Source organism: Helianthus annuus, chromosome 16 (assembly GCF_002127325.2).
Source record: "Helianthus annuus cultivar XRQ/B chromosome 16, HanXRQr2.0-SUNRISE, whole genome shotgun sequence".
Lineage (NCBI taxonomy): Eukaryota > Viridiplantae > Streptophyta > Magnoliopsida > Asterales > Asteraceae > Helianthus > Helianthus annuus.
In genome coordinates this window covers 198,908,361-198,922,468 of record NC_035448.2, presented here as the reverse complement: position 1 = coordinate 198,922,468, position 14,108 = coordinate 198,908,361, and positions in this window count along the sequence as shown.

The window sequence follows — 14,108 nt, the reverse complement described above, 5'->3', positions numbered from 1 at the left end:
CTTGTGACTTGAACTCCTTTGTAACCCTTTTTCCCATCACCGACTTGTGACGAGTCGGGAGTTACCGCCAACAGGTTCGTGTCGTGTTTTCGGGTCGTGTCCGAAATTCACACCCCTAGCTGCGCCCCTGGAAGGAGCGCAAGTCCGCATAAAACCTTTCGAGAGGGCCGACTTGGAGGGGCAACGACAAACGATGGAGCTCGAGATGTTATAAGTCTAAATGATTTACACAATATTTTTTGTTAAGACAAGTTGGTCTAGTGATTAGTTATTTAGTTTTCTTTCCTTGAGGTCTCAAGTTCAACTCCCACTAGAATCACTTTGAAGGACATTGGTGGTGACAATGAAGTTTAGAACTAGACCTCTCTGGAGGTCGTCAGTTCGAAACCGAGCCAAACCAGGTTTTACCGTAGTGGGCCTTTGGGCGGGGGGTTTTCCCCAGAGAACTGATGGCTTGGTGACTCGGGTATGCATCCAACTCTGACCGTTATGGAGGAAAAGATACATTTGCTCGATTGAAGACATCTCAGAATGCTTATCCGATTATTTAGTTGGCAGTTAAAAAAAATTACACAATATTTTATGCCACCTAGTTTGTTAGAAGTCTCTGGCACACCACAGTAATATACGAAGTAGTTGGGTATAGTTGGTGTGAGACGAAATCCTTGCCATGCAACAAAGACATAGTTTAATACATAGTTTTTAAAATAATATCTCAATTTAAGCCTGGATTAGTTGTGATTTTATGTTTTTGGACATATTTATCCATCTTGATTCGATTCTATATTTTATAATATCATGCTGACCCACGGTTGCACCGTCATTAAAGACTGAAGGAGCGGCTGCCGGAGCCATGCTTTTGATTTCAATTGTAACAATATAAGAAAAAAATAAAATAATAATAAACCTAGAGATGTTTTAAGATAATAGCTCGCACATCGATTGTATCAAAAGGTTTATAGTCTAACGGTAACATTTTCTATAAGTTAAGGGTTCACGTTACGAGAACCGTGCCAAAAGGCTGGGCTTATATTGTAGCCAAGCGTTAAAGTTATCTTACAAGCCCTGTATAGAAACGTCACCTATACCAAACTAAAATAATAAAGTATACCTTATTTATCTATTTGATTCTTAGTTAATTGGTTACATTGACTAGATTAGTGTTGTAAATGTGAAATTAAGATTTAGAGTGAAGTCATTAAATAAACATTGCAACCGAAGTTTCTCTCCATACGACAAATGGCACTTCTTTGTTTTATAGTTTTTGCTAGATTTAGAGTAAAGTCATTAAATAAACATTGCAACCGAAGTTTCTCTCCATACGACAAATGGCACTTCTTTGTTTTATAATTTTTGCTAGTTTAACATGAGAGTGAACAAAATTTAATTTTATCATTACTTAAGATTTCTAATAAAGTAAATTATTAAATGGTATCCATTTTTTTTTTTTTTTTTGAAACGTATACTTCATTAGAAAAACAACGCCAACCCAAATCGGGCCGACCCAACACACAAACAAAGGAAAAACAGAAAAACTACATATTAACAAAAGAAACCCAATCCTTCCACTCTACATCTATGTACTTCGATCTATTGGAGAACCAAAGGAGACCCGTTGCCTTGACTTCGCTTAGAATATTCTCAATTTTAACTGGAGAGTTCGAAAATTTAAACTTGTTCCTCGCTCGCCATAAACTCCAACAAACTACCAAGATTATACCTTGCACCGCCGTCTTTTTTCTGTCCGAAGCTCTTAAGTTCTTGTGAATCGATAACAAATCCTTAATCGAAAAAGCAAATATTTGCGGAATCTTGCACCACGAGCTAACCGCATTCCAAATGATCGCCGCCACCCTACAGTTGATAAAAATATGCTCCACCGATTCGTCTTCCGAGTTGCATAGCGAGCAAGAGATATCTTCTATATTAATGTTTCTTCTCCTCAGAGCATCACCCGTTGGAAGTTTATTCAGCTCCATTCTCCAAGCGTGTATATTACACTTAGACGGAACCCAACGACACCACTCCATAACGAAACCCGAGGCAGCCGATGACTCGTTATCTAGAAGACGCTTGACCGACTTAACAGAGAACATACCCTTCGAATCAGCCAGCCATGACCATTTGTCTTGCTCAGCCGAAAGCTGCACATCAGCCAGCAACAAACACAGCTGCTGAATGTTGTCTGTGAGGTCAGAAGCAGCCTGTGAAGATCTCCAGTCCCAGTTTAAAACCAACCCTTCTCCATGGTCTATGATTCTATCCGCAACTTTACACTTTTTATTTGCCTCTAATAAAAAAAGGTCCGGAAATCTTGACTTAAGCGGCTCACTAATGACCCACGGATCCAACCAAAAAGAAATATCTTCGCCGTTCCTAATTTCTCCTTTAAGAAAATTCCTTAACGGTTGCCCTCTCGCCTTGGTGTTGATGAAAGCCTTTGCAATATTACTCCACGCACCACTTAGAGTTTTTTTAAAGTTAATGGTTTCCCACCCTACACGACTCGAGTGAAGGGAAACAATAACCTTTTTCCAAAGATTGTTGTCTTCCGTCTTAAACCGCCATCCCCATTTTGTCAAGAGAGAAGTGTTGATTTCTCTAAGTTTACTAAGCCCCAAGCCTCCATCTTTTTTATGCCGAGCCACCCGATCCCACTTAACCCAATGCATTTTTTTTTCTTCCACCGAACCACCCCAAAGGAAACATTTAATCAACGCTTCCAAATCGGAGATAACCTTTTTGGGAGCTTTATAGAGAGAGAAATAATAAGTCGGCAAGCTTTCCAAGACCGACTTGATAATGACAACTCTACCTCCTATAGACAAGAGATGCGACTTCCACTTGGCAAGGCGACTTTTGAAAGTTTCATAAACCGGACTCCAATTGTTAACCCGATTAATGTTGGCTCCCACCATCAAGCCAAGATATTTAAACGGGAGAACATCCGATTTACATCCAAAACCATTGGCCAAAACTTCGATTTCCTCCGCGTTCACACCGATCCCGTAGAGGTTGGATTTGTTAACATTAATCTTAAGCCCCGAGCAAAGATGAAAACACCTAAGAATTCTCATAACATTTCCCATTTCTTCTCTAGACCACTCTCCCAACATAATAGCGTCGTCCGCATAGAGTAAATGAGACAATACGGGTCCTTGATTAGGAGTGGGAATACCTTTAATAACTCCACCCTCCCTAGCCCGAGAAATCATACAAGAAAGGCCTTCCATCACAACAAGGAAAAGGAACGGAGAAAGAGGATCGCCTTGTCGCATACCTTTTTCACATCTAAATTGAAACGTCGGGGCCCCGTTCACAAGAACGGAAGATCTAGCCGACGAGAGAATACCAAAAAAATCCATTTACGCCAAACACTCGGAAAGCCCATGTGACGAAGAATATTAATCACGAACGACCACCTTACGTTGTCGTACGCCTTTTCAAAATCAATTTTGAAATGGAAAGCTCTTTTTTTCACCTTTTGATCCAAGTAATGAGTTCATTGATGATAAGCGGCCCATCAAGGATGTATCTTCCCGATAAGAACGCCGATTGGAAGTCGGAGATAACACCGTCCAAAACTTTTCTCATACGATTTGCAAGGACCTTCGAAATCACTTTACTAATAATACCAACCAAATTAATAGGTCTATAGTTACCAAGAGAAACCGGGTCTTTAACCTTGGGAATGAGAGCAATAAAGGAAGAACCGCATCCGTTGCTAATCTCATCGGAAGCATGAAACTTGGCAAAAATCCGAATGAAATCATCTTCAAATAAATCCCAAAAATGCTTAATGAACTTGAAATTCATACCGTCTGGGCCCGGAGCCCGATCGTCCCCACACTGAGACACCGCCTCTTTGATTTCCGAAGCCGAAAATGCTTCTACCAACATATTGCTCTCCAGATCCGAAATTTTCTTGAACCCAATATCCAACAATTCTGGTCGGTTCGAATCTCCTCCTTTGAAACGGTCACGAAAAAAGGAAAAAACTTCCTTCTTAATTATGGACGGTTTAGAGCACCATTCACCGTTTACAATAAGCCCATGGATAGTGTTCAATGCTTTCCTATTATTAACAAGAGCATGAAAAAATTTTGAGTTTTCATCTCCCCCTATGGCCCACTTAACACGAGATCTTTGTCGGAGGTCCGCATTTCTTCTTAGCTCCGCTTCTTTAATAACCTTTTTATTTTCAGCTAGCACCCATTCCTCGTCTTCTGTTGGATCTCTATTTTCTAGCTCCGATTCCAATAATTCCAACTCCGCTAGCGCCACATTTTCATTATCCCTCTCCTTAGCTAAAAACTCCTCTCTCCAAACTTTAACCGAGAATCTAATAGCAGCAAATTTCTGCATTAAACAGGAATCCGGGGGATCGAAAAGCTCGAAATCAGCAAGAGGACCCCGGACCGCCTCCTCAAAGCCCACTCTTCCAATCCAAGAACTAAAAATACGAAACGGACGTGGCCCGAAATTCAAATCCACCAGCTCTAGTAAAATCGGGCAATGATCAGATTTATAACATTGAATCACTCGAACACAAGCACCTGGCCATCTATTGAAAAAAGCCGGACACACCAGGAACCTGTCTAATTTGCTAAGCTTTTTTCCATTATCTCTCACACATGTAAACCTCCTTCCTTGCATCGGATATTCCAGCAGCGCATTATTGAAAATAAAATCGTTAAAATTATTAGCACAAACCGAATTAAACTTAGAGTGTTTCCTTTCCTCAATCGTCCGCACAGCGTTGAAATCTCCCGCGAGAACCCATTCTCCAACCGTCGGGTCGATGAAACCTGAAATCTCAGCCCATAAGTTTCTTTTAGCCACAGTACTCTGGGGAGCGTAAATATTGACGAGATTAATGGGAGTCCCGCTTCCCACCACCAAGCCTCTAATAATCAAAAAATATCTGTTCTTAAGCACATTCTCTATCTTAACCACTTTCGGATCCCACATCCATAAAAGACCTCCTGATTGCCCAGACGAATCAACACAGGCAAATTCGAAATTCCTATTCCCCCAAAAATTGACGAGAGCATCCATTGAAACCGAGCCAGACATGGTTTCCTGTAAAGCGATTAAACCAATCTTGTTTTTTTTACGAATCTCCTTCACCCAAGACGCCTTTCCTTCACCTCTAATACCCCTGATGTTGAAAGATAAAATGTTCATTGATAAACTCCATTGTTACCTTCGTTACCGACAACCTCTCTGATAAGATTAACGTGCTCGGACAACCCAACCCCAATAATTTCCCCAACCTTAATCGTGGCTTCAATCTCATTACTCAGACCTGCGTCGTCTTCCTTAGAAGCACTCTTCTCGTTGACAACACCATCGACCATACTAACTGAGTTCGCACCCCTGTGCTGGCTGGTCTCCTCCCTAACTGAGTTCGCACCCCTGTGCTGGTGGTAAAGTAGTAGTTAAAGATATTAATTTGAAACTTTATGCCAATGTTTGATTCTAAATTTGACTTTTACGAAATTAAATATGTATTCATGAATTAAGATCAAATATAAATTGCTAAATATGTAAGGGTGAAGGGAGTGGTTACCTATTTGGAATAGCTAAACTCCTCATTCACCCAATTAAACAGTGTCACGTCAATTCACCTAAATTGTTTACCTAATGCTTCAAAACGTTAGTGGTGGTTTATCTAATGGGGTTAAGGTAAACTATTTAAAAAAAATGTGTGATTGGTTGAGAAGGAATGGACCCCACCACACACCATCTCTCTCCCCCTTCTCTCCCTCTCACCGACTCGGTGAACACTCGCTGATTTTACCCCCATTTCGGTAAGATCTGAGCGGTAAACTATGTTGGCAGTGGATGGGGGTGCGGTACCAAGTGGGTTTACCGCCCCACTCCGCTCACCCTAAAAGGGTAAGAAGAATTTTAGGTAATTGATCTTAAATTTGAAAGGTTAAGATTTGTTTAGTGAAAAGAAAATAGTGGAATGACATAAAGGGCATCGAACTTTTATTGACTTTATCTCTACACATGTCAATTCCCCTATCAATTTAAAACGTCTATAACTTTTTTCATACGACATTTAAAAAACATTCACCATAATAATGAGTGTTTTTTTATTTTTAATATGATTATAAAAGTGCTATATAAAAATAAAATAAATTAATTCACTTTTATTGGGTTTTTTATTTGTATTGTGTTAAAAGTTAGTCATTGTGTCTTTCAACATGGGTTTCATCATTACGTTTTTACTAGGGTTTCTATACATTGTGTTATTATCAAACTTATAACACAATGTTAATTTGGGTTTTGTACACTACATTTTTATTAGAACCTATAACATAATGTATGACACAATGAAGATAGTATTATATTTGGGTTTTATATACATTGTGTTATTAGTTATGGTCATTGTGTTTAGTCTATTGTCCACTGTGTTTTAGTCTATTGTTCATTGTGTTTTCTTTTTGTCAATTGTGTGTGATTTTTTGTTGTCAATTGTGTTTTAATCTATAATTCATTATGTTTTAGTTTGTTGTTAATTGTGTTTTTTTTTATGTTGTCCATTGTGTTTTAGTTTGCTGTCTATTATATCTTTTATCAATTGTCATCATTTATGTTTTTAGTCTAACTTCCATGGCATTTTTAATTTAATACTCATTGTGTTTTACGTTATATCCACTGTGTTTTAATCTATTGTCCATTGTGTCTTTTATCTAGTTGTCATTGATTGTATTTTTTATCTACTTTCCATTGTGTTTTTTTAATTTGATAATCATTGTGTTTTAAGTTATGTCCATTGTGTAATACGCAACTGGGTTTTCGAATTTTTTTAAGTATAAGAACAGGGTACTCATATTAAACATAAAAAGACGATCGACTTTATGGTATAACCTTTTTAAAAAAACAAATGATGTATAAAAAATCACCATAATAACGGGTGTTTTTTTATCTTTAATATGATTATAAAATTTCTATATAAAAATAAGATAAAAAAATTCACTTTTACTGGGTTTTTTATTTGTATTGTGTAAAAAGTTAGTCATTGTGTTTTTCAACTGGGGTTTCTATACATTGTGTTATTATCAAAAACTTATAACACAATGTTAATTTAGGTTTTGCACACTACGTTTTTATTAGAACCTATAACACAATGTATGTCACTGTGAAGATAGTGTTATACTTGGGTTTTATATACATTGTGTTATTAGTTCTGGTCATTGTGTTTAGTCTATTGTCCACTGTGTTTTAGTCTATTGTTCATTATTTTTTTTCTTGTCAATTGTGTGCGTTTTTTTGTTATCAGTTGTGTTTTAATCTATAATTCATTGTGTTTTAGACTTTAGTCTGTTGTTTATTGTGTTTTTTTACTATTGTCCATTGAGTTTTAATCTGTTGTCCATTGTGTTTTTTATCAATTGTCGTCATTTGTGTTTTTAGTCTAATTTCCATGGCGTTTTTAATTTAATACTCATTGTGTTTTACGCTATGTCCATTGTGTTTTAGTCTGTTGTCAATTGTGTTTTTTATCTAGTTGTCATTAATTGTGTTTTTGATCTACTTTCCATTGTGTTTTTAATTTGATAATCATTGTGTTTTACGTTATGTCCATTGTGTAATACGCAATTGGGTTTTTGAATTTTTTTTAAGTATAACAACAGTGGGTACTCATATTAAATATAAAAAGATGATCGACTTTATGGTATAACTTTTTAAAAAAACAAATGAGGTATAAAAAAGTTACAGAATGTGATGTGTTAATTATATAAAAATGTGTGTTTCGACGTATCCGATCTAAAGTATTGTGGTTACAAAAATAAACGGAATCGAACCCAAGTTGGTTCGTTTAACGAGTGTTCCACCTAACCACTACACCACCCTTACCTTTGCATCAAGACTTAGCGGACTCAAGACGTACAATAACTCAAATTTATACCTTCGAATGAAAACGTATTATGTTTGACATGACTCGTTTCTGAACATAGTTTAAATCAAAACGTAGACCAACAAAAAACGTACGCAAAAATAAGCATGAAAACGTATCATATTTGACCAGACTCGTTTTAAAATATATGTGTGTGTGTGTGTCAAAATGTGAATTTATTTCGTTTACGTTTAACGTGAATTTATACAGACACGTACATTAAAATGTTAAGACGTAGACAAACTGAAAGCGTAGACTAAAATAAGCATGAAAAAGCATTATGTTTAACCAGACTCATTTCTGAAAAAAAAAATTACGTAGAAACGTAAATTTATACCGACACGTACATAAAAATAAGCACGTGAGAAGATAGTTTTTTTTTTCTTTTAAGCTAATGATGGAAAATACGAGGGGTAAATTTGAAACGTTAGAACTCGATGGGGGTGGAAATGACATTTTATAAAGTTTTAGAAAGTGTAGGGGGTGTAAATGTTAATTTAGAATGTTTGGGGGCCTTTTTGTTAAGTAAGAAAGTCTAGGGGTAGTTTGGTATTTTTGTTGATGGCTATGTCCTCGACCTTCTACTTTAAGAGTATACTAGATTGTTTCCATAGGTCCTACGTTGCGCCGGCGACACCTTAATTGTTTTGTAGTTGTCAGCATGTTATGTGATGCGTTAACCATATGAAAGCATGTTTCTACGTATCCGATCTAAAGCATTGCAGTTACAAAAGAAATAGAATCGAACCCGACTTGGTTCGTTCTGTAAGTGTTCCACCTAACCACAACACCACCCTTACCATTGCGTTAAGATTTAGCGGAATCAAACCATACAATAACTCGAATATACACCATCGAATGAAAAAGCTTTATATTTGACCTTACTCGTTTCTGAACACAATTTACATCAAAACAAAGACCAACTGAAAATGTACGCAAGATAAAGCATGAAAATGTATTATATTTGACCAGGCTTGTTTTAAAAAAAATGTCGAAACGTGAATTTATATCGCTTATGTTGAAACGTGAATTTATACACGTACATTAAAATGTCAAAACGTAGACAAACTAAAAACGTACGTAAAAATAAGCATGAAAACGCATTATATTTGACCTGACTGACTTCCTTAAAAAATTCGTAGAAGCGTGAATTTATAATGAAAGGTTCATAAAAAACACGTGAGAAAATGTTTTTTTTTTCTTTTAAGCTAAAGAATGAAAATATGGGGGTAAATTTGAAAAGTCAGAACTCAAAGGATGAGAAAATGACATTTTATAAAGTTTTTAGAAAGTGTAGAGGATGTAGATGTCAACTTAGAAAGTTTAAGGACCTTTTTTGTCAAGGAAGTAACTATGGGGGCCGTTTGGTCTTTTTGTCGGTCATTATGCCACCGACCTTTTACTTTAAGAGCATATATAATTATAAGAAAATTTTCAGGTAAAACAGAATTTTACTACGATAAGCCATAACCATTAAATAAAAAAAGTTACTTCGTTTAATTTCTTTATATTTTCCTTTGACATAGCATAAACACAAACTACAAAACTTTCACCCCACAATCATAAAATAAGCAAAATAGTTTCTGTACAGAGGTCTATATGTAATGCATCTTCTAAAAATACAAAATTTGTACAAAACTAGCTAATGTGAGGCTAGGACATATGCCTTTTAGAAGAGAGACACATATTCAATCTTGAGCAAGGATAAATAATATAGAGGTTGGTATAACATAATAAGAACAAGCACTGTCATTAAAAAAAACCACAAATTACATGAACTAATTACACACCTAACATAGAACTAATTTCATAAGATATAATATTTTTGTTGTGTGAAAAAATGGTATGTGATAAAAATAAGAGGATAAATATCTCGAATTGTAGATTTTTTTTAAATTGAAATGGAAATGGACTCTTTATTAAGATCACACGGTGTGAGAGGGCATGAAAAATGTGCGTAAAATGCCAAGTGGCAACAACGTCAGTATTGTGGCGTGGAGAAAAAAGCACGGGGTGGGAATGACGTGGAAGAGAAAAACAATAATAAACATCAACCAATCAAAACAAACTTAAACTACACCCACCAATCAAGAGCCTAGACCTCCCCCACACAATTGCCCCAACGCCGGTGGAATTCCTCCCGCCCCTTCCTCCACGCCAGCCACAACGCCATCTACGGGGTGGTATTCCGGCGTAGTTGTGTCTTCCACACCACTTTTCTACGCTCACATCATATGGTCTTAGACCTTTTAAAAACTTTAATTAAATTGCCTTAGTAAATAAGAATGTTGAAAAGCACTAAAGCGTGCTTGTACCCTAGCGGTGCTAAGAACATCCACAACGCATGGGATAAAACACACGTTCAAAATCAAACCAACTTGTCCGAACGGGGTGGTATTCCGGCGTAGTTGTGGCTTCCACACCACTTTTCCACGCTCACATCATATGGTCTTAGACCTTTTAAAACTTTAATTAAATTGCCTTAGTAAATAAGAATGTTGAAAAGCACTAAAGTGTGCCTGTACCCTAGCGGTGCTAAGAGCATCCACAACGCATGGGATAAAACACACGTTCAAAATCAAACTAACCTGTCCGAACCATCCCCCCCCCCCTAGAGAATGACATGGACTCGTCCAAATTGTTTGTTCTACCAAACTAGTCCAAAACCCACTTGTGGACCCCCTTTATTTTAATAGGTTTAATATTAAAAAGCTGTTTAAATAAAAAACCTAAATATGCTAAATTAATAACATAAATATATAAATTAAAAATAACATAAATTTAATATATATACATATATATATATATAGGCCGGTAATTGTACAATTGGCTTTAACGTACGATGCATACGCTGTGAAAATAAAACATGCGGCTTCACAAACCCGGACAATCTATATCATGCGGCTTCATAAACCCGGACAACCTATAACATGCGGATTCACTAAACCATGACAACTATAAACATGCGGAATTCCTAAACTCACAAACCCGGACATCTATAAAACATGCGGATTTCCTAAAACTCATAAACCCTGACAACTATAAACATATTCCTAAATTCACAAACCCGAACATATATAAACATGCGGAATTATTCGGATTCACTAAATCCGGACCCCTATAACATGCGGAATACTTAGAGCGTACGCTCGTACGTTAAGGCCAATTGTATTTTACACTTTCTCTCTCTCCCCCTCTCTGTCTCTCTCTCTCTCTCTCTCTCTCTCTCTATATATATATATATATAATAAAAATAAAGTAAACTAAGAAAACAAATTTACTAAACCTAACAAACAAGATAAATAAACCTAAACAAACAAGATAATTAAATCTAAACAAACCAGATAATGAAACCTAAACAACCTACATGATTAAACTAATCATCAACCCCTGAACCGTTGGAGTCGGTTTCCCGATGCACAAATTGTTGCATACGAGGATGGTCTTTTAGTAATTTTCCCGGATGAGATGTGAGTAAATCTTCTATGCTTTGTATCCTGGTATTCTTTAAAAGTGTCACACCCCAACCGATGGCGGAAACATCAGAGTGAGACGAAGAAAGATTGCTCATTACACATAACGCTATTTGTGACAACAGAATTAAAAATAAATTGATTTCATTCATAACAAAATGTTACAATACATGGAACTTGAAATAAAATATGTTTTATACAAGAAAACAATACAACAAACAAATACGATATTTGTACAACATATTAAAACCTAAGACGTCTATGTGTGTATCTAGGCATCATTACTACTTCAGTTTCATAGCATCGTCATCATCAACCTGTAACATGTTTAAAATAAAGTGTCAATGCGAAAGCATTGGCGAGTATACAAGTTTTGATACATAGCATAATAGCATAAGAAAGACAAGTTTTAAACATTCCACATGGCAAGCTATTGAAACAAGATAAACAATAAAGTTAGCATATGTTTAACTAATCAACCCATGATGAAACGCAATAAGCTCATGACATAACCCAAAGTTTACAGGCGGTGCGTTAATTCTATAACGCTATATATGTCAAGGATAGGCTCGTACGAAATTAATGATAAGTCTAACACAAAACGTATAACCCCAAGTTTAAAGTATCAAGTAGGTATGCATGTATAAGGAATGTTTGTGCATTTAAGAATCAAGTTTAAGTGTAAGTTTTATAGATTAACATGTTACACCCCAAAAAGGTGGTAAACGAAAAGGGGGTTCAAGTATACTCACTGTTTTGCAAGGTTTCCTTTGGTGATTCCGTGAAGAGTTGGAGGTTGGAGCTTCAAAGCTTCCTTTTTGTACAAACCAAGTTTTGTATACAAACCGTAAGAATAAATCATGGCCATACAAAATTAAGATTGACTGTTAAGATTTGCTTTGTCAATTAATGTAGAAACTGATTGAATTATTAATTATAAGCAAGGGTAATTTGGTCTATTTGCTACCTTTATCAAAAGAAACCCTTTTGAATTCCATAAAAATCGCACCTACTCCCACCAAACTGTTTGCGAAATCAAGGAAGGAGCAAAATTAGGATAAAATTTTTCATATAGTTTGTTAAATATTCTTCCCATAAGATTTTCTCTTGCTTTTTCGTAATTTGAAATCAGCACTTTGAAGTTCAATTAGCACATGTATTATACCAACACTATGAAAACTAACCAGCACTTCGAAATCAGCACTTTGAAAACTAACTAGCACATCATCTCATAGCACAAAATTTTAGGTTTAACCAGCACATGTTTTTTAAACACAAAATTTTAGGTTATATACCTATGTTGTCAAAAATCCAACGCACACTCAAGGTGCACAAGCCGAGCAAACGAGGGCTTTTTTAAGCTGGGCGCATAGTATAAAAAATACCGTTTTTATAGATTTTAAACATGTTTCAAGCTTGGTTAGAGTTAGCTTAGGCTGTTTTAGATTGATTCTAGGCTTATTTAGGTTGATTCCAGCCTTAAATAGGTTTTTTTTTTTTTTTTTTTACCATTTTTGGCCAAAATTTGGCTGGAATTTTAGCCGGAAAAACCACCTGACCCTGCACCTGAGTGCTTGAAAGGTCATTTTTTTAAGTCACAGCACAGGGTGCGCTGGGCTGCATTTCCGTAAGCTGTTTGCATCCACTTTATTCTACTCATAATATCTAAAATCAAATTGTAGCCCAAGCGGAAAAGTAAAAATTGAAACAATGCTAGTGAGTGTAGTTAACTACACATACAATTATGTGACCTTCAATCCTCAAATCTTTCTTCTCAAACAACCATATCTGAATACGAGCTTTTTGTATCACAAATAAAACATGATGATAGCACATTTTGTATTGCCGGTAAGAAAAAACAAAAATTTTCAAACATTTTTATTCAACGCAAACCAAAAACTTTTGATATGATAATAGCACATTGTGATTCGTATCAGCACATTAACATAGCACATGAAATAAAATATGAAACCAACACATTGCGATTCGTATCAGCACATTAACATAGCGCATGATATCACATTGCGATTTGTAAACCCAGACCTTTGTATTGCTGGAAAAAATCATATAGCACAAAAGTAACAAAAAAGGATGAAACCAAATATGGGTCTGACCAGCAAATTGCGATTCGTATCAGCACATTAATATAGCACATATGGTTTTCGATGAAAGTTAATGAAACCAACCAACAAACACAACACAAATGCATCTTCGAAGCACATACGCCGGTTATATCGGCACATGAATTATGAAAAACCAAACACGATGAAACAAAAAAAAAACACTAGTACGGACAACATGCAGAAAAACGTTTTATACTTAGCACTCTCTGTAATTCAAGCTTTAATTTAATGAAAAAGTTGAAACTTTATGGTGAATCTGAAAATAAAAAGAATCAAACGAATTTTTCGAACATGCAAATTTAAAAATAACCTTGTGTAACTTCCATGGCTGATGATCCTTCCACTGAAATTCCTATGTTTGAATCCATCAAATGTACCGATCAAAAACAAGGAGATCAACACCCTACAGTTAATTCACAAGTGAGATAGGAAGTTACGTATTATTCTTTTTGGTGGTTTCCTGCTTAGATGATGATTTTCTGGAAATTTTCAAATTTTGATTTGAAATAGTGCATGAATATAGGGGATAATTAAAATTTGAAATTAATTAAATACAAAAAATAGAGTGATAAAGTCTAAACTACCCTTGTCTAATTTTTT